Source organism: Dunckerocampus dactyliophorus, chromosome 5 (assembly GCF_027744805.1).
Source record: "Dunckerocampus dactyliophorus isolate RoL2022-P2 chromosome 5, RoL_Ddac_1.1, whole genome shotgun sequence".
Classification (NCBI taxonomy): Eukaryota; Metazoa; Chordata; class Actinopteri; order Syngnathiformes; family Syngnathidae; genus Dunckerocampus; species Dunckerocampus dactyliophorus.
In genome coordinates, this window is record NC_072823.1 from 8,703,573 (window position 1) to 8,724,384 (window position 20,812).

Sequence of the window (20,812 nt, forward strand, 5' to 3'; positions counted from 1 at the left end):
AGGGTTGTTTTCCAGCTCATGTTAAGTATTGTTTTATTTATGAATGGCCACTTATTGTATTGTTTCTTCATATAATAAAGTTGTAAAAGCATTGGGATGGCAGAAGAACATACACTATGTACCCTGTGATTGGCTGGCGACCAGTCCAGGTAGTACCCTGCCTCTCACCCGAAGACTGCTGCGCTCCAGCATACCCTCGAGCCTAGTAGGATAAGTGGTATAGAAAATGGATGGATGGCGCAACAACTGAACTAGCTGTGCAACATTCTTATTTTGGACTTTTGGATGTGCTAATAAACTTAAGATGTAAAATGTAAAATGTGCACGGTAATTATAAAGATAACAATTTTATTCCTAAAGGGTGAGGGCATTTGTGTTTGGGACAAATCCATTTGTTCTGCTATGGCACAGAGTTCTAAAACTTAGCTTGACCTAAATCAGGGGTGTCCAAACATTTTCCACTGAGGTCTGCATAGTGAAAAATCAAAGGATGCGCAAGGCCACTGTGAAATTTGTATTAATATTTTTTAAAGGTTCCTAAAGGCTTAAAAACATTATACATATATACGTATGAAAGACAAAGATTTGTGTTATTAGTATCAACATTTCAGCCTTTTGTATTTACTTTGCCCCTTTTTGCTCTATTTTTTTCTATTTTTTTGTTTAATTATTTTTTTACAATGTGCTGCAAGCCATTAAAAAACAAACCATGGGCTGCAAATCGCCCCCGAGCTGCGCTTTGGACAGCCCTGACCTAAATGAATAACATAATAAAGTACATGAGATACCATTAAGAGATCACAAAGTAAAAGTACGTTGTTTTATTATTTAAAATTACAATTAAAATCGCTCCTTATGTTTGTTGATGGTACACGCCCCTCGTGTGTTGTGTTTGCGAATCAAAACACTTGGAGTGGATTTCTTTGGTGGAGTGGATTTCTTTGGCATGGTAACCATCCTGAAGTGGTACCTTCTCCACTCCCCTTCTTGGGCTCTGCCAACTAGGTGGTTGCTTTGGTCTTTGGTTTCTATGGCAATGCTTGATGACGTGGCACACTCCCTGCCTTCCCCTCAGGTGCACTTTTATCTGATGACATGAAGGAGCTTCTGCTCATCATACATCCAGAATCTGTTTGTGGACACTTGACCCTTGTATAAAGCAGGCCTGTGTTGAAAGGCACTGATTCTAGTAAGAGTAGTGTTCTGATGGAATCTGTCAGCTGTTTCTTGTTGATCAGAAAGCAGGGTTCTAAACAAGGTACCTCCTAATTTTTCAAGTGTCTGAGCATGCACACAAACGACCGGAGCATTCCTTGGACGTCCGTAAGCTCCGTCAGACATTCACACTGTAGCATCACACTTGTCCAAAACCTGAGAACTTGAGGTAGTCAAACCTCCATCCTGTCATATTTTGTATACACTGCGTCCACAATTATTAGGCAATTTGCATTATTGTTAGTTTTATTATTTAACAGTAACAGTGCTCTTGGTCAATCCAAAATGTTAATAAACCTCAAACTTGAATATTGAAGGAAGTGAAAGTGAGATTTTGTCTTTTGTTGAGAATATCGCTGTGTGCACAATTGTTAGGCAACTGTTAGTGTGCAGAATTATTAGGCAACTCAAAGAAAAACAAAAGTATTCCCTTTTCACTACTTTATTTTTTAAGTCAGAATGATAAACCAACAACACAAACTTTACAAATAAATATTTATGACATTTCCAAAAATAAATGAGTGACCAATATAGCCACCCTTCTTTTCAATAACATGGAAAAGTCTTCCATCCATGGAGTCTGTCAGTTTCTTCATCATTTGACCATCAACTTTTTGTGCAGCAGCAACCAAAGCTCCCACACACTGTTCAGAGAGGTGTACCTTTTTTCTTCACTGTAAATCTTACATTTAAGGGCCCACAGGTAGCAAGGGGGTCATGTCATTATTTTTTAAGACCTTTTTAAGACCTTTACTTGCTAGCCACGCATTGGAGTACTTGGATGCATGAGATGGAGCAATGTCCTGCATAAAAATCGTGGTCTTCTTGAAAGAAAGACTTTTTCCTGTACTGCTGTGTGAAAAAGTGGCAGTAGGTTCGGAAGTTGAGTTGGAGTCCATCTTCAACCTGAAAAGGCCCAACCAGTTAATCTTTGAATAATTCCAGCCATTACCAGCACCCCACCTCCACCTCGCTGGCGTCTGAGTTGGAGTGGAGCTCTCTGCCCATTGCTGATGCAGCCACAGGCCCGTCCCTCTGGTCCATCAAGAGTCACTCATCTCATCAGTACATAAAACTTTTGAAAAATCTGTCTTCAGATATTTCCAATACTTACTCCAATACATGCATTTAGATGACACAGCATATTCACTGGTATTTACTACTACTACAAGTAGACTTTACACTTGACGATAATTAGAACAAACATGTAATTGGTGAAATCCGATGTAATGTCGAATTCAAAAATCGAATCAGTGACATAAACGGGCTATCAGACGCAGCTTCCAATATTTTGACTGGTACAGAAACATCTTGGCTGTGTGGAACTTAATTTTCCTAATTTAATAATCCTTAATTTCCCTGAGGGCACATGCCCAGGGGATCAATAAAGCTCTATCTAATCTAATCTTCTTTGGCGTGAATGAGACAAATAAAACACAAGCCATCTGCAATCTAAGTCTATCTTTAGTCAGAGTGCTATACTGGAAGTGCAAAGAGAAAGTCATAGCAGAGCTTAAAACGGTGGAGTGCATGGTGTGTTGACACTGTAGCGTCTCAACAAAGACACAGAAACGCTGCTGCTTTTTAGGTTTACTGACAAACCATAATAGGTTCCTATCAGCCGAAATCTACAACAAAAACGATGCACAAGTTTGACATTGTAATTGCAAAGCAACGTCCTTGCAATGCACACTACACTTCCTTTTTTTCCACCAATCACAAGTCATTGTCAGTCCAAGTGATTCCAAAGGTGCCTTCACTGACTTCAGAATACACTGTAGATACACTAACATGAATAACATTACTGGCTCATAACTGTCAATGCTAAAATAACCCAGTCCGTTACAATACTAGTATCAGTTTATAATGTATACATTTATCAAATGCATAGGGCAAAGCCACAGTCTTGTTATTATGTCTCTATAATGAGCAGTTAAATGTTATTTATTTCAAGTCATGCAACTTTTAATTAATTGCAACTACGGATGTCCCGATCCACATTTTTGGGCTTCCGATCCGATCTGATTTTTTTTGTAGTCTTGCCGAGCCGATCCGATCCTATCCAGTACCGATCGTTTTTGTTTGTTTGTTTATATTTTTTTTTTAATAATTATAAGCTTTTGTTACAAACATGAATTTGTGGAATTAAATATGGTTGTGAAAATAGCTCTTCAAAGCATTAAAACTAATGCAACTAAAGTATTGCTGAATTTACTTTTTTATTACACAGCATGACCAACAATATTGTTTGGCTTTTGTAACAAACTTCTGAGAGTCAGGTTCTTAATCCCAATAAAACTCCACCTAATAAAAAATGAAATTGGAAAAAATGGGCGTGCAAAATACTTTTAGGTTAGGACTAATCATTTGACATGGATATAGAGCAATTTGTAGTGTGATTTAGAATGTATGACTTTTTTTCTTAACAGTCTTAGAGCCCTATGAAATCTGTTATTTTTTCCCAAATTCCATTTTTTCCGTTTTAGTTTTTTAGAATTCAGTTTTTTTTTACCTTTTCCACTTATTTTACCAGCATAGCATGTGTGCTATTTGTGTAAGTAAATAAAATGCAAAAATCCCTCCATTTATTGATGCAATACACCATTGGCCCATTTTGTCCAGTAATTGAGAAATGGATGTAGCTTAGCTAACTTTTCTAACGGGATGTCAGCCTGAGGACATATTGCTACAAAATCTTCAACAAACTGTAATGCCTGTGCTTGTGATTAAGGAAGATGTGGCAAATGTAATGCCAATCGCGTTATTAATGTAAGCTATTTTAATGACACCCTTTACACAATTAGACAAATGTGACAAGGAGCGCTCTTATTTTGAAGGCCGGAATGTGTTGTGTGTGTTGAGAATGGCAATTGACGGTTGATACACGCTGGGTGCAAGAACAAATGTGCCTCACTAACTCACTAATCTGTGATTAGTTCTGATGGTCTAAAGTCGCAGTACTACACTACAGGTAGTGTTTAGATACAGTATGAAGCCAAACCCTACATTTGTACAAACTGTATAAGTCACTTCATTTTCATAAAGTCAACAAACAGGACCACTGAAATGTGAGTCATTGAGCCAAAGTATGTTTTCCTGTCACTGATGTCATCAGGGTGAAACTGGCACAAAGGCCTTGCTAGTCTGACCAGCTGCCATGTCACCACTGCCGACCAGACAATCCTAACATATCTGCTGATGTATGATATGCATGCATGGCATATGACAGAGGGCTGCACACACCCATGCACATATGGCCCTCGTATAAAGAGCTGATTAGTAATCTAGCATATCTGCCAACACACATCATTAATTCAGTCTCACGCACATTCCCACTCCAGCACACACTCCAACCCTGATGAAGGTGGTGATGGACTCTTTAAAATTCAACAGGTCTTTAAGCTTGCAGTTGTGTGAATCTGTTTTGCATAAATTCTCTGCTTTAAAATAGAGCTTCTGTTGTTGGAATGATATGATTTGAGAGATCCAACTCTATTATGCGCTCTTGTCATCATGTCTGTGTGTGCGTATGTGGGCATACAGTCGATTTTTCTGTTAGTGTGTGTACTGTAAGTGTGCATAGTGCATGGATTCAAACTACAAAGGGCTTTCTCACTTTAACACAGCTACAGCTTTGATCCAGTAAAGCCACACAGGAAAAGGGATGACGAGGTTGGTGCAGTGAAAGCTTTTAACTGCTGTTGTTCCTGCAGGTGTTTGGTTAGCCCTTTTCCCCAGACACTCAGTGGCAACTGTATTGTAAACAATGTACGGAGTAAATGGACAGAAGACTGATATGCTGAACAACCACAAAAGGAAAAAACGACTTGGACTAGACAAATTGATGCAAGAACGCAATTTCAAACAAGTGCACTAATGCATGAAGAGGGTAGAGGTAAATGGAGACAGACAGTCAGTGAGAACGTCCGGGGGCCTCCGCCTTGCTCTGTGTGGGGCTTAGAAGCTTTTGTCTACCTCTGACCTCTGACCTGTTACCACCTGACAACTCTCAGGCCTCTAACCCACATTTCCTGTCCAACTAGTGCCTTTCCACTTGCTGTTGTTTGTATTTAGATCATTGTTCAGTCAGCAGTTCTACCCCCAACACAGGCCAGTACCTTTATTTTTTTGTCACCGTGATTATAGTCCTATTAGTAGGGCCCCATGATTTTGCCATTAACAGAATCACTGACGGAATTGCGGAATTGGCCAATAAAAACTGAATCTACTGTTAAATGCGAAATCTTGCGAAAATTCACATAATGTGAATGAAATGCTGTCATCATGAGGAGAAGGAACGTTTGTGAGGGGAAAACAAAAGTAGAAATTCCTCTCGTACGGCATATGAGTGGACGTTAGGGTTGTGTAATGTGGACGCAGGGTTAGCTTAGTTTAGCAGAGCATGCTAGTGAGGCTGTGTATGTGCGATTCATGTATGAGTGTTTTACACCGTGTTGTGTTTTACCGCTTGATAACGCAAGCAAGGCTTTTAGGATGCCTGCTGACATTGTGTGAGTTCTGAGTGAAATAAGGACGAAAGCCACAACAGGAGGCGGCACTTTTATATTTGCACCCAAGGTCGTTTCATGTAACAGGCAAGAGACATTCTCAACACACTTCCAGCCGGCTGTGCGCCACGTGCTGTCAAATTGCGCAAACAAAATAAAAGTGTCATGAAAAAATGCTGGAATTGCATCGTTGACTTTGTCCCTCTTAATTACCAACACGGAGATCACAATTTGTTGAGGATTTTGTAGCATTGTGTGCAGAGGCTGACATCCCAATAGAAAAGTTAGCGAAGCTATAGTCCCTCGCTACATAGCTGTTCCAACACTGCTCCCTCACTATATTATGTTTTTTTTTTTATTAATTAATGAATAATTGCTGTTTCATTGTTGACTATGGTCTATTATTAGTCAAAAGACAAGTTATATGTAGTATTCTATTTACTAGGCATCAGCAATGTTACAGACACATTATGTTATATTACATTAAATTCACACAGCATGGAGTCAGCCATGGCATGTCCGACGTGTAAGTGGTTTTTGGCTTCTTACTCTGTCCTTCTTCTCCACTCTGTTTGAAACACTTTCTTAAGTTTAGAATAAGTATATTGGAGAGGCTAAGTACAGTAGTTAGCTCGGTAGCTTCCTATGCTAGCTGCAGCCGTCTCTTATGTCCCTGCAGTGATCCCGTAGTCTGTGCATTGTGATATAAACAAAGAATGATAGGAGTGTAAAGGTGACTTATAGGAATGTTATTTCACGTCTACAAGGCTCATTAAAAAACGCATTTAAAAAGTCATAAACAGGTTTTTTTATGCTGTAACTATGAACATGTTTTGTTGGTTAATATTAAATCCTATCCATCCATCCATCCATCCATCCATCTTCTACCGCTTATCTGGGTCGGGTCACGGGGGCAGCTACCTAAGCAGGGAAGCCCAGACTTCCCTCTCCACGGCCACGTCTGTCCAGCTCCTCTCGGCAGATCCCGAGGCGTTCCCAGGTTAGTTGAGAGACACGGTCTCTCCAACGTGTCCTGGGTCTTCCCTGAGGCCTCCTGCTGGTCAGGCTTGGGCATCCTGACCAGATGCCCAAGCCACCTCATCTGGCTCCTCTCAATGCGAAGGAGCAGCAATTCTACTGCGAGTTTCTCCCAGATGAGAGTGCTTCTCACCTTATCTCTAAAGGAGAGCCCAGCCACCTTACAGAGAAAACTCATTTCGGCTGCTTGTACCTGCGATCTTATCCTTTCGGTCACTACCCAAAGCTAATATTGAATCCTGCTTTGCGGAAATTCACTTATCGTGGCCGTGTCTGGAACCATTTTACTGCAATAAACTAGCACTGTACATCCGTTTCTGAAATACTGGGCAAAGTTGTCCAAAGAAGTATTGCATCAATAAATGGAAGTATTTTTGCATTTAATTAACAGATATTTTATTCATAAACTCAAAAAGCACACACTCTATAGTGTTAAAACACTGTATGTGTAAAAGGCAATAAATGGAATTCTAAAAAATTAAAATGGAAAAAATATAATTTAGAAAACAAAACAGAATTTGTGAAAAAATAAAATTTCATAGGGTCCTATATTAGTTGACATTCACGAAAGTTGGGGGCAATGTGGCATACTTGTGTTGTGATCATGTTGCCACTTTGGCAATGGATAAATATCCATTATCAGATTCATTTGAATCCAACTAAACCATCAATGCGTGATGTCTGTGCATTATATGAAAACCTGTGGCCTCCTATCATTCATGTTTACTTCTCTTTTGATTATTTCCCTTCTTCTTTTGTTCAATGGATGACAATTGCCAAACTTTGCTTCCTGTATGTGGTCAGACGGTCAAGAATAATTGAGAAGTGTTTTTGCACTGGAAACTTTGCACATTGCAAGCAGCGATGTAATAATCTCTCTGAAAAACAAACTCCAGGCTTGTACTGGTGGATGGTGGGTCTGCATTGATTTTGTGCTTTAATTTGATGTTGTTCATGTCTTAGTTTTACACAATACATAATAAATAATGTAAATTAGATTGCTATAATGTACGAACTCCCCCCTGGTCGCACTAGATTTGTGGGAACACAAGCCGGTCCGTGGGTCAAAAAAGGTTGGGAACCACTGGTGTAGTGCATTATTCGGGCCTTATGAAATCAGTTTTGTTTTTTCCCAAATTCCATTTTTTTTTTCCAAATTTGTTTTTTCCATTTTAATATTTTTAATTTGTTTTTTTTGTTTTTTTTACCCTTTACACTTATTTTATATACAGTGTGTACTTTTCTGATAGTAAATAAAATGGCTGCTAATTAAAAGCAAAAGTCCTTACATTTATTAATGAAATAGATCATTGGCCAATTTTGCCCAGTATTTCAGAAACGAATGGAGCTTGGCTAACTTTCTAATGGGATGTCAGCCTCGATACATACAAAATACTCAACAAACTGTAATGCCTGTGCTTGTGGTTACGGAAGACCTCATCTCCAATGCAATTCTAATTGCATTATAAATGTAAGGTATTTTTCTAAGGAGGAAATTGTAAGGGATTAAAAGAGTTGATGGCACACAATCTGTTTAGGTGTGTGTCAGTCATTAGCATTTCCTCTTTGGCCACTGTGTTGGAGGAATGTATGACGTCCGTTGATGGGGGGAAGTGGTTTATTTGGTGTCTAATAGTGGCAATTTTATTGTCAAGAAGTCATAGGGATACATTGGTTGATGGTGCGTTGACACTTTGTTGGCCTAGCTACAGTGCTGACGGGAAATTTGTGGTTATTTTTGTTTTTGGAATTTACCTACCAAAGTCTTCATTCACCTATCAAATACACACTGCCAAAGCCTGCTCAACAGATGGTTTTGTCCAGGAGGAGACGCAGCTGGCGTGCATGTGTGGCTCATCACTAACTACTGGCCTTGTAAGTACTGTGTATTATGTGCATGCAAAATGGGAGAGTTAAAAAAAAGGGTTTTGTGTAAGTATACACTTAGTGGCCCTGCCTCCTTATTTTTGAAAGTTCCATTCCATTTTTATGCCCTCTGATTTACCTTGAAATAGTTTGATGCAAGAGATATTATGCAATAAATTTTCTTCCAAGACATGAATCGTCTTCTGGGAAGTCTTTGTTTGTTCTCGAAGTGGGATGCACTTTATTTACATTTGAGCAGTGCAATTACTCTCACTGCTGAAAGTCCTAATGATACACAAGGCATAGCTACACAACAGAGGCAATGGCCATGGCCTAACCATAATGAGACAGCCCTACTGTACTGAGGCATGTTTGGCACAAACATATAAACATTACTACCTTGCCTTGCTGGCTCGGGAAAAAAATGTCCTCAGTTTTCAGAGATTTTTGTTGTTTTCCAAAAACAGGTTTGTTGTTTTCTGATGCCAGTTAGTTTACTATCCAGGCTTGGCCAACTTGTGAAAAGTTGAATACACAGAAAACGAGATGTGGGGGTCCCAAATGAGAAGATGGGAAGGAGCACAGCGTAGCTGCAAGTTAATTCTATTCATCCACGGTGCATAAAGGCCAACAAAGACACTATCAGCATGCATTCCCCTCTCCCTGCTACCCTCCTCAGAACCTTTTTAACCCCTGCCAGACCAAAACAGTCAGTCACTATGAGAGAGCCTTTTTCACACCTCCTCCTTGCCGAGTTATGAATTGCTCACCACTCTTTGGGCAGATTTACAGTATACCCATTATATGTTATGGGATGAACTGTTTCTTTGGCTTCTATTAGAGATAAATTTCATTTTTTGTGGTAATAAATAATACAACATCAGGAATGAGTTATGAAAGCATTGGTTTTGGTCTTTGTTTTCTTTTGCTTCTCTGTTGAATGGAGTGGGAAGGGCTGGACGAGGGGCTGAAAAGAATGTTAGTGAGTCACACAGAAAATGAGGGATGATATGTGGAGTTTGACAGAGGCGTGCGCACTGAAGCAGGCACAGCCGTAGGAGGTGCCCTGAGGAATGCCTGGAAGGTGTCAGCACCCTCTGGGAGGTTTCGAACTGATAATCCTCTATGTGATGTTACAATACCCTCACCCAACACTCTGATTCCAGGTGTTTGTATTTTCAGCTTCATAAACCATTACGTGAGATTTTGGGAGTGTCACGAAAGAGCCCTTCAATTAATTCTGTGTGGATATGTTGATGAACACATACTGTACTGTAAATCATCCTCTTCGGGTGAATAGATCCATATAGTGTGCTTACTGCTCCTGTCCTTTAAAATGTCACTCCTATATGGCACCTCAACCTTTTCTCACTTTGGCCTTTCGTAAAGCAATACCTCAAGAGACTTTTCCTCTTGACTGTTCTTTAAGTGATATGTCTGACAGCGCAATTTAGATGTGCCAAAAGCATTGCTTCATAGACAGAATACTAAAATGGCCCACAGGAGTCAAAGAATCCTCCATAGAGCTAACCTGACTATAAAAAGTGAGTGTGCTCTTTTGACCGTATATGATAAACTGTAGTGAGTGGGTTACATAATGTTTTGAGATGCAACAACATATTTTACATCAGCTTTGTACAGTGCTATATGTTTTACAGTATGTTTTACAGCAGTGGTCACCAGCCCTCTTGAGCCCAAGATCCCTCCTCCACAATGCAGATTTTAAATGAAACTTTTATTATTATGGGTGGAAAAAAAACGAAACCTACATGGCCTGTGTGGGGAAAAAGTGATTGCCCCTCCCGTTAAAAAATAACTTAAGTAAGATACATTGAGATCTATCAGTCTGAAAAAGATTATAAAGCTATTTCTAAAGCTTTGGGACTCCAGCAAACCACAATGAGATCCATTATCCACAGATGGCAAAAACATGGAACGGTAGTGAACCTTCCCAGGAGTTGCCGGCCAACCAAAATTACTCCAAGAATGCAACGACGACTCATCCAAGAGGTCACAAAAGACCCCACAACAACATCCAAAGAATTGCAGGCCTCACTTACCTCAGTTAAGGTCAGTGTTCATGACTCCAACATAAGAAAGACACTTGGAAAAAGTTGAACATTTTGGAAGGTGTGTCTCCCACTACATCTGGTGTAAAAGTAACGCAGAGTTTCAGAAAAAAAACCTCATACCGACAGTACAATATGGTGGTGGTAGTGTGATGGTCTGGGGCTGTTTTGCTGCTTCAGGACCTGGAAGACTTGCTGTGATAAATGGAACTATGAATTCTGCTGTCTAGAAAAAAATCCTGAAGGAGAATATCAGACGAAAACAAACTTTGGTTCTGCAGCAGGACAATGATCTAAAACACACCAGCAAGTCCACCGCTGAATGGTTGAAGAAAAACAAAATGAAGACTTTTTGGAGTGGTCTAGTTAAAGTCCTGACCTGAATCCAATTGAGATGCTGTGGCATGACCTTAAAAAGGAGTGGGCCAAAATTCCTCCACCGCCCTGTAAGGGTGTCATTGCAAGTTACTGCAAACGCTTGATTGCAGTTGTTGCTGCTAAGGGTGGCCCAACCAGTTTTTAGGTTTGAGGGCAGTCTTTCACACAGGGCCATGCAGGTTTGGATTTTGTTTTCTCCATTAATAATAAAAAGGTTAATTTAAAAATGGTATTTTGTGTGAAAAAAAAGTGTGAAATAGCTCTAAATATGTCTTATGTTTTAGACACATTTTATGTTATATAATTTTTTTGATAGCGCTGCAAACCTTTGGTGTTCCCTCAATGAGCGTCATGAAGTAGTCATCTGAAATGGTTTTCACTTCACAGATTGTCAGGGTTACTTAGTGGAATTTCATGCCTTATTAATGGGGTTGGGACCATCAGTTTTGTTGTCTGTGTCCAAACTTTTGGCCTGCACTGTATATCAATCTGTAGAAAGGTTTTTTAAAAGTGATACATATTTGAAGACAAAGCTTTGTGTTATTACTGGTTGTTGGTGTTGGTGCGTGCCTGGAGAGCGGTGAGGCTTGGTGGGCATGTTCAGTTGTCAAAATGCATATCTGTTGGTCACTCTGCGAGAGGGGAGGGCACTGTTAATGCATTTATTTTTCATGTATTTATTTTTCCCAGTATTTTTGGAATTGTAGCGGAGAGCTAGGACTGTATGTGATCCAAGTACTATAAACAAAGGGTGACCAAAGTGCGGCCCAGGGGCCATTGTCAGCCCACAGCTTGTTCTTTATTGACCTGTAGCTTATTCTAGAAACAAAACATTTTAATAAGATGTATTATTAGATATTACACTCATTTGCTTTGTCACCTATAACACAAAGCTTATAGTACAATATACTGAGCTACATTGGATTGGTTTTAGCATCATCACACATCAAAGTGGCACCCCATATCCTTCAATTTTTTTTTTTAATGCTGTCAGTATTTTTATTTTATATTTATTGGAGAATTACCTGCCAGTAGATTGCAATTGCATTTTCATGCTTCATGTTGAAAATCAGTTAACAAAAAAGCTAAGCAGTTTTATGTTTTGCATTTTGTTCACTTACTGTGCTGCGGTACACACCGAACCGTGACCTAAATAGAGCTGTAACAGATTGATCACTTATCCATTTGATCAACAACTTACAGAAAATGGAAGGATGGATTTTTTTAACATGCGTGACTACTATGATAGCTTTTTGGTATTAAAATGGACCACAGACAAAAGTCTTTTTGTTACACGGTATTGTTTTTTGGTATCAGGTGCGGTATCAGTCACCACTCTTAAGTTTCAGGTTTGGCCGGTAGTCAGGGAGCAAACTGTGTAAAAAAAAACAGTTTAAAACTGAGGATGATTTGGAGTGAGAACATTTTTTGAGTTATTTGTGTGTAGGGTCTTTTAAATGCTTTTGTTGTGTATACACAAGCCTTTCAGGAGCAGAGTGGTCAGATTAGGTTTGCTACATTCGTACTCTCTAAGGCACGAGCACACCAACTGTGCACCTGGTCACCTGGACTATGATCTCATTCCAGAAAAAAGGAAGCAAAAAAAACCAACAACACTGTGACTGATTAATTTGCACACGTCACTGGAGGCTGAATGCGGATGTTTTATGCCCTGGGTTATAGGTCTTTGGCGTCAAACATATTACATGCATACTGTACATACATGTACTGTACATAGTATTGACTTATATTTTCCTATGTACATTTGGGTATAGAACAGGGTGGCAATATGAGGAAAGTGATACAGAGAACGTGAAGCCGAAGGCAGTGTCTTACCTGTAAAGGGGGATGTATCTAACCTGTCAGCACAACAGGAAAGGGTGAAGAGTGACGAAGAGAGTGACAGAGGGAGGAGTGACGGCTAGGGTGTGTTTCTCTGTGGGTGAGAAACAGAGAGGAGGAGGAGGGGTGTAGACATGCTTAGAGAGAGAGAGAGACAGAAAACTCTTCCAGGCTCTCAGATCTTGGTTGTGGTGGAGACACCCAGGAGCAGAACATTCCTGAGCCAGGCAGCCAGACGGAGCGAGAATTGAGAAGCCGCGACATCCTTCATTATCTCTTGATCACCACGTCCGACTGCCTCTGACCTCTTCTTCTTGACTGGCCGTCCTTTCTTTCTGTTATACACACATGCGTGTGAGCGCTGCCTTGCATACATCGGGAGGACTCTGCTACTGTTTCTGAAGTAAAGGATTTTGCTCAGCAAGGGAGAGAAGCTGTGAGATCTTAATACAGGCAGAAGACTAAAGGTAGCAAAAAGAAGAAAGAGCTCCCCTTCCTGGTGAGTGGCTGAAAAGGTTTTTGTGTGTCTGAATGTTTCCTTGCTTGTTTTGAATGTCGGCACAGGGAAGTTTCTCTGAAGTCAGCTGTTAAGTGTGTGGCTTCACTGTGTGTTTGGAAAGTAATGGCAAACATGTGTGAGAAACTCACAAGGATAGTTTTTTTTTTCTGTATATCATTGTGTCACACTTTTAGGGAATTAGGCTGCGTCTCTTCAAGCATGCCTTTCAAGCAGTCTTCCAGTAGGAAAAACCTCAAACCTGTTTGGGTGAAACTTTACTCTTTGTGCTCATGATTTGTACTTCTGTGTGAGTGATTTGTGGTTGAAGTGCTACCTGCACAAGAGCAACCATCCAAGTGTGTGTTTTTCTGTTTTAAATGCAGTGTTCCCTGTTAGAACTATGAGACAAGTGCAGGCTACTTCTTGTAGTCACACACCGGCTGCTGCTTTTATCACTGGAGGATTAAAGATTAATTCATTGGTGGCTCGGACAGAGTTCAGTGCAGCATGCGCCAGCCTCACTTAACTGTTAGTGTGCTACACATCTCAAATACTAACATCATGCAAATGTAATGTACCACTGCCTTTTTAAACATTGACTCATTATTATGCCTGACGTCATATAAAAAACTCATTAGCCTGAAATTTTTGTTTGGGATATGGATTGAAACCCACTTCACCTGTATTTTTTCAAAATTCCTGTCTTACTGTGGGTGTCACACACATACTATATGTTATGTATGTTATCTCCATCTGAATGGTTTCAAATTGATCACAAATTGCTGATTGTAGGAGAAGTGTTTAATCAATAACCATACTATAGCATGTTTTTTTTGTTGTCTTTCAACAGTTTCCTTGTTTATTTATTTGACTTCTAGTTATCGGGTTTAATTGCTGCCACTTACCCCATATCAAGCCTTTGTGTTGTCACTTTAAAGTCTGACCGAGTGTTTTTTTAAGACTGATTTGACAATTTATACAGAGTAGAGGAAGATTTACAGTATGAATTAAGTATTGAGACCTACCCCTTAATCAATTAATTAATTAATCAGAGATTGGCCTAATCTTCTCCTTGAAAATTCTATTCTCATTTTACCAAGACATTTTAGACAATTCTATGCTCTCAGATTTGTTTTGCACAGTTTGGGGAAGACTCTTCTTTTGTCCAGCATGACCTTGCCCTAAATCAAGGTCCATAAATGGAATTTTGCTGTGGAAAAAATTTGAGATACCTGACCTTAACCCCATCAAACACCTTTGGAAGAAAAAAGACGTAGCCTCCTTTACACGCAGTAGAGGCAGGAGATTGCCAATGCTACGTGATTTTACACAACCAGCTATCATCCTGGGTTTAGACTATTTATCCGACAACAACATTGCTTTTAACACAACAGTGGCAGTTTGAACTTCACAACTCTGACTCGCCATGCCGGCATTCCCGATTTACACAAGTCCAAAAGTGGAATATTGGCAGAGTGACTCCATTCCCCTATTCTGTGACATTTTGAGGGCAGGGTCTTTCACAGGCTGTGTAAAAGGGGTTAAAGGTTTTCAGCCAGGTCATCCTATTAACTAAATTTCCCATAGACAAGTCTTGTAGAAAGTCTTCTCAGAGAAGGACACAGAAGACCAGAACTCAAATTCGACTTCAAGGTTGCGGACCGAACAAAACAACCGACACCCTGACATATCTACTTTCCAACAGTCTACAGGCCTGTCAATGTGTCCTGACTGCTGATTGGATGAGCCAGGAAAAGGGAAGGACATACGTCTGCGAATACACAGTATGACTATGGTTGTTTTGCTGTGGTTGTTCGTTTCAGGTGATCGAGCACCTCTTTGTTATTCTCTCAACATCTGGGCAAAAACTTATATTAGCTGTATTATATCAACACAAAAACAGAGAGAGGTGTAACCCAGAAGAGTTTGTAGCTATTGAATGGGTAAATTACACATTTCCCAGCATTCTTTATGTCTCTTTTATGCCTCTTTAAGTTCTTTTGTACAGACAGGTTGTAATGGTTTTAAAGTGGTGTCGTTTTAGTCGTGTACAGTTAAACTACTTTAGCAACAATGTTTGTGCAATTAGTGCTATATACAGTATAATACTGTGGCCACTTAAGTTCAGCTACAGGATACGTTTAAACTGACAGAATTACTTTATTGCGTAAATCATCGGAAGCATGTTGTTTGATGAGATTCATGATACGGCCCAACTTAATACTATTTTCCAAACATTTCTGTGCCTTCCGGGCCTTGAGTTTAACAGTTGTGCTCTAGGATGCCCAACATTTCTATCTCTTATCTAATTGCCAAAAAGACTGACCGTAAAAAACATATATCTTTCCCAGCACAGAGCAGGTTAATAATATGGTTTGCTCGTGAGTACTTGTTTTCTCTCTGCATGCTTACATCTCCCTCTATGCCTCCACTTCTCTTATTGTCCTTGAACGAGCTCGTTTTGGATGGTAAGAGCTGAGCATCCTCTGATTGTCACTGTACAGTTTTTCTATACTCTCTTAAATGTACCGTTCTTTCACATCTCTAACATGCAGATAAATTCTCATCCTCATCTAGCGCAAGCTAATGTGTCGCCTGTCAGCCGAGTGCCTGTCTGTCATTTAGCTCACGTGGAAAGGAAAGCAAGCCCGGCCATACACAGCACGATATCATTGGGGAGTCTTGATGGAAATTCACAAAGTAATTCTTCATGCTGTGAAGTGACTTCATTTCTCGGGCCCTTATCAGGCATATTTACCGACTCCTGCAGATGCACTCAGGGCCGGAGGTAATAGGATGACGCTAGGACGTGAAATAATATGTTTGCATAGTTTCGGGCTGTGATTATTTTGGGAATGTGGTTCAAACCACTTTCTCTCTTTCTGTAGATGTCTTTTTGGAGCTGGTCTAACTCTCACACTCCTTGTTCCACGCGCCCTTCTCCTGCCTGTGCAATGGGATGGAAGGCAATGCTGTGCTCATGTCAGATCCATTAGGGATGAAAGTACACTGCAGTGATAAAAGATTGATCCGGTCCTCCTTGCATTACATTCTCATCTCTCACACCCATCTCTCCGTCCTCCCCTACACTTGATTCCAATCCAAAGTCAACCCAGTTTTCAATCTTGTATTTTCCTCTAAATAAATCATCTTCACTGAGTTGACTTCTCCTCTTCGGAGTTGATGAACAAGGGAACATTCCTTTTTTGTGTAAGATGTCGCCTGTTGTACAGTACAAGGATGCAAGCTGTCGGATACACACTGACAATACAGTATTTCCTCCCCATTAATTTCTGGTTGGGGGGGTTTAAGGTTCTAAATAAATGGAGGCTTGTCATCTCCCAAGTGTCTCTATGGAACCAGGATGAGTAAAACATACTTGGCTCACAGAACCAGTAAGAGACTGGCATCTAGCCTGGCAAGCCCCACTTCACCTGTTGTATCCGAGGAGGCAAAGACAAACACAACAGACCTGTGCTTTGTCAGCTGGGAGGCTATAATTACTGAGAGGAAGGAGGGGATTTGGAGAAGGAATTCCACTGTGGTTCCTGCTTAAGACATTTTAAGTGCATTTGCAAACGCGGTTATTGTTGGAAACCAGCATATGTTTTGCGAAATCCATCCCTTAGGGAATGTTTGTTGCCATCTGCTTGGTATTCTGCTTGAACATCTGATGTGCTCATGTGGTGATAAACACACAACACACCACGTTAACTGAATAAACATTGCATACAAAGAGTGGGGAACACAGATGATGCATGGGTAGTTCAACAAAATTGCAGATTAACTGTAAAATTATACAATAAATTAATCATGTAATTGTTACTTTTTAGTATTATTAAATTATATTATTTGTTATATATCGTTATGTTAGTTGTGCCATAGCCGAGGTCTTCCTCAACCTCAATGCCTTATGTCTGTTTTAAATAGAAAATGACTCAATTTTGCCTCAGTTGCTTAAAGCTGCTGTATGTTACAGATAGGCCACTGCCTAGATGGCACTAACTTTCAAATGTACTGCAAGCATTATATCCCGCCCTCTTCCTGCGTTGAGCACGTAAACTACAGTATGTCCCAGGTAACACACACACACACACTAGTTATGTTTGTTGTCAGCTAATAGAAGTTTGGCAAAGTTTAGCTGCTTACATTGGCTATAATTGAATGTTATTTTTTATTTTTTTGGTTGAGAAATTCAGTTTCACCCAAAAAAAGTAATTGTTAATGATTGGTTAATCATTATTCCCATCTCTAGTGCAGAGATGAGACGTTGTACATGCAGTACATGCACAAGCTATTGGGGTTAGGTTTCTTTCAGGAAGTTCTTCAAGAAATAAAGAACTCAGCTAATAAGAAACCCCATACAGTCGTCTCTCACTACATTGCGTTTCGAACATGGCTCCCTCACTCTATTGCGTTAAAAAAAAAGTACTAATAAATGATCACTCTTTCATGGTTGACTATGGCCTATTATTAGTCCATAATATTGAAAGACAAGTCATATGTAGCATTCTGTCATTATAGGCTTCAGTAATGACACAAATTATTGATGAGACATGACATTACATTGCATGACATGACTACACTGCATGTAGTCTGCCATGGTATGTCCAACATGATAGAGTGGGAAAAAAAACATTCTCCCCCCATTCTGTGTGGAAGCGGTACATTTTTGGCTTCTTACTTAGTCCCTTTTCCTCACCTTCAAACCCTCTCTTAAGTTTAGAATAAATAAATTGGAGGCCAACTAGTTAGCTCGGTAGCATGCTATGCTTAAAGCCATGTCTCTTGTGTCCCTGCAGTGATCCCATTGCCTGCACATTAGCAACATGGTGTCAACAAAGATTAATAGGAGTGTGAAGGTGACAATAGGGGTGTTATTTCATGTCTACAGGGCTCTAATAATGGTTAAAAAAATAGTCAGAAAATCATAAACAGGTTTTCTATGCTCTAACTACAAAAATATTCCATTTATTCATATTGAATCCTACTTTGTGGAAATTCACTTATTGCTGTCGAGTCTGGAACCAATTAAACATGATAAACAAGGGTCGATGTTTATCGTGTTGTGTTTTTTTCTGTTTATTGGCAGTCAAACACTAGTGCCTCCATGGAGCCATGAAGGACACCCCAACAATGTACTATATTTATTGATTCAATGTGCAATTTAATGGTATTGTTGAAAATGAACGTAGAATGCCTTGTTTGAGTCAGTCTTTATTGAGCCGACATCTGAAGGATTGGTGGTTGGAGTAAACCAGCGAGTCTCAGAATGGCCTTTCAAACCTTTCTCCCCTGAAGGTCATGTTCCCAAGCAAGTCCAGCTGACTATAAAGATCTTTTGAGAGAATGCTGCCATGGCCTGTCAAGGCCAACATGTTGTTGCCTGGATGGGTCCATGGATGTTTGCTGTGTCACATCACCAAACCTATGGCCTCATATTGCCTGTTGTAATTCCTCAACAGGACAGGCCGTTTATAGTTGAAGGAGTAATGCACGTCTATGTCTATTTGCCACGCTGTCCTTGGTGATTGCAGTGCAGTAAACATCTCTGCCACCCCCTGGGATGGCCACGTAGTCGTTTCTGTGAGCGTGAGCAGCAGGTTGCTCCCTTGCTCAATCAGCCATGCTGTTTCGACTCTCTGCACACAGAACTCTCTTGGCAGTAAATAACAGGTTGCCTGCGCCAAGGGCCCCGGACAGGGCGGAGAGAGAATGAGGGGCGTTAAGACGCAAAGAAGAGAGAGAAAATGTCTGCCTCGGGACTTTGAAATACTAAATCAAGTGAGTGGGCAGGGCAGGCAGGTGCATTTGACAGACCGGTCCACCACTCACCACTTTCATTCAAAATAGATGTGTTCAAATAGACACGCAGTTACTAATGTACTATTGCACACAAATGCAACGCCTTACTCATTTCCACAATTTTATATAAATATTTACAGCTTATTTTGTTCAGTCGCTTAACGTCATCTCTGAGGTGTAAAAGATTAGCACATTTTGGAACTTGCTTCATGTTTTACTGATGTTACTCCCTTATATTAATTTGCCAGCAGTAGAAATGTCAGTATCTACGTACAGTATGTATGTGTTTATTTCCAGTAATCTTGAGGCAGAGGGATATTTGCGGAACTATCTTAGTCCCAGAAGGGCTCCTAAAAAAAAACAAAAAAAAAAACTGTCGAGGCATAAATACAATATTCACCTTAGCTATTTCTCTTCTTGACATGCTCACTTGCGCACACACATGTACTCACACACACAAAGCTCTAGCAGGCTCGATACGCTGCCTCCTCTTGAGAGTAATGACACGGATTTAAGTCCAGTTGTGTAAGAAACCTCCTCATCAAACTATACTACGGTAACTATAAACAGGGCTTATATACTGAGGCCCACCCTAACTCTTGTGATCTCCACTGCCACACGACGCCATTTAATTTGTGTGAATTTAAAGGAACATTTTTCACAGAATGATACTTTTAAAGGGTATACACTGGCATTGATTGGTTACATATAAAAATATTTTAAAATATAAGCCTACGGTATTCACCTAATTTTGAAGTTAGGCTTTTTTGTGACGAAAACTTTCAAAGTAAGAAATGTGTGCATTTTGAAACCACTCATGCATCGGACATTCACTGTTTCTGCAGCTTTATATCCAGTTGAATGAAATGAAAGGAAGTTGACCTGGTCATCTTTAGTTTTAGTTGAAGGCTTAGGAAGATGATTCCTCCAAACCTTATAGAGGAATGTAACATGTAAGGCTGAAAGACTTGGAAAAATGTAATTTTGATTTTTCTTCCCCAATATTGCTATCAACAACCCGTAATGATGATGACTTTGACACATTATTAGATACATGTAGCATAAAATCTCCTTCACAATAGGTTGTGCCTATTTGTTCAAATTAATTTAACATGAAATGAATAACTTGTTTATTTAAACAAGCTCCATGAATTCATTAAACTTCCACGGCAAACTTGGCCTATGTTGAAAGTGGTCGCTTTCGAACCTACCGTTAAAACTCACTGGACAAAAAGCCCAAAAATGACAAATCTTCTCCTACATTTGCTGTTTTCCGTTCAGAGCTTTTTTCCGTATAAATAAACCGTCACTAGTCTGCTCATCTATTGTTTGGGGTTACATTGAAATTATTTCAACCAGAAACAGTGCCGTCTTCCCTATGATAGAGACACATCTCGTGGATATGCCTTTTGCATAATTACTTACGACAATATCTGTGACAACATCCTCCAGGTGATTTGCACTTAAAGACTATCGGCCAATTTGAGATTGGAAGCTGAATCTTCTTTCTTTTGACTGTAAGTTTTCAAATTACACGTCACTCATTCAAGTTAGACATTAGACATGCAATGAGGTTATTTTTAGTAACTTTA

At 39.9% G+C, this 20,812-nt stretch overlaps 1 protein-coding gene across 3 annotated transcripts in view; it reads left to right on the forward strand.

The window, feature by feature from the left end:
* Window positions 1-20,812, forward strand: part of rassf7a (Ras association domain family member 7a) — a 46,542-nt gene that overhangs the window by 4,357 nt on the left and 21,373 nt on the right. The window contains exon 1 of one of the 3 annotated variants that reach the window (XM_054776614.1): window positions 13,012-13,415. The exons of the other annotated variants lie outside the window; for them this stretch is intronic. The gene's annotated coding sequence lies outside the window, so the exon portion shown is untranslated. Of the gene's footprint in view, window positions 1-13,011; window positions 13,416-20,812 lie in introns of those variants that run through there. 3 annotated transcript variants of the gene reach the window in all.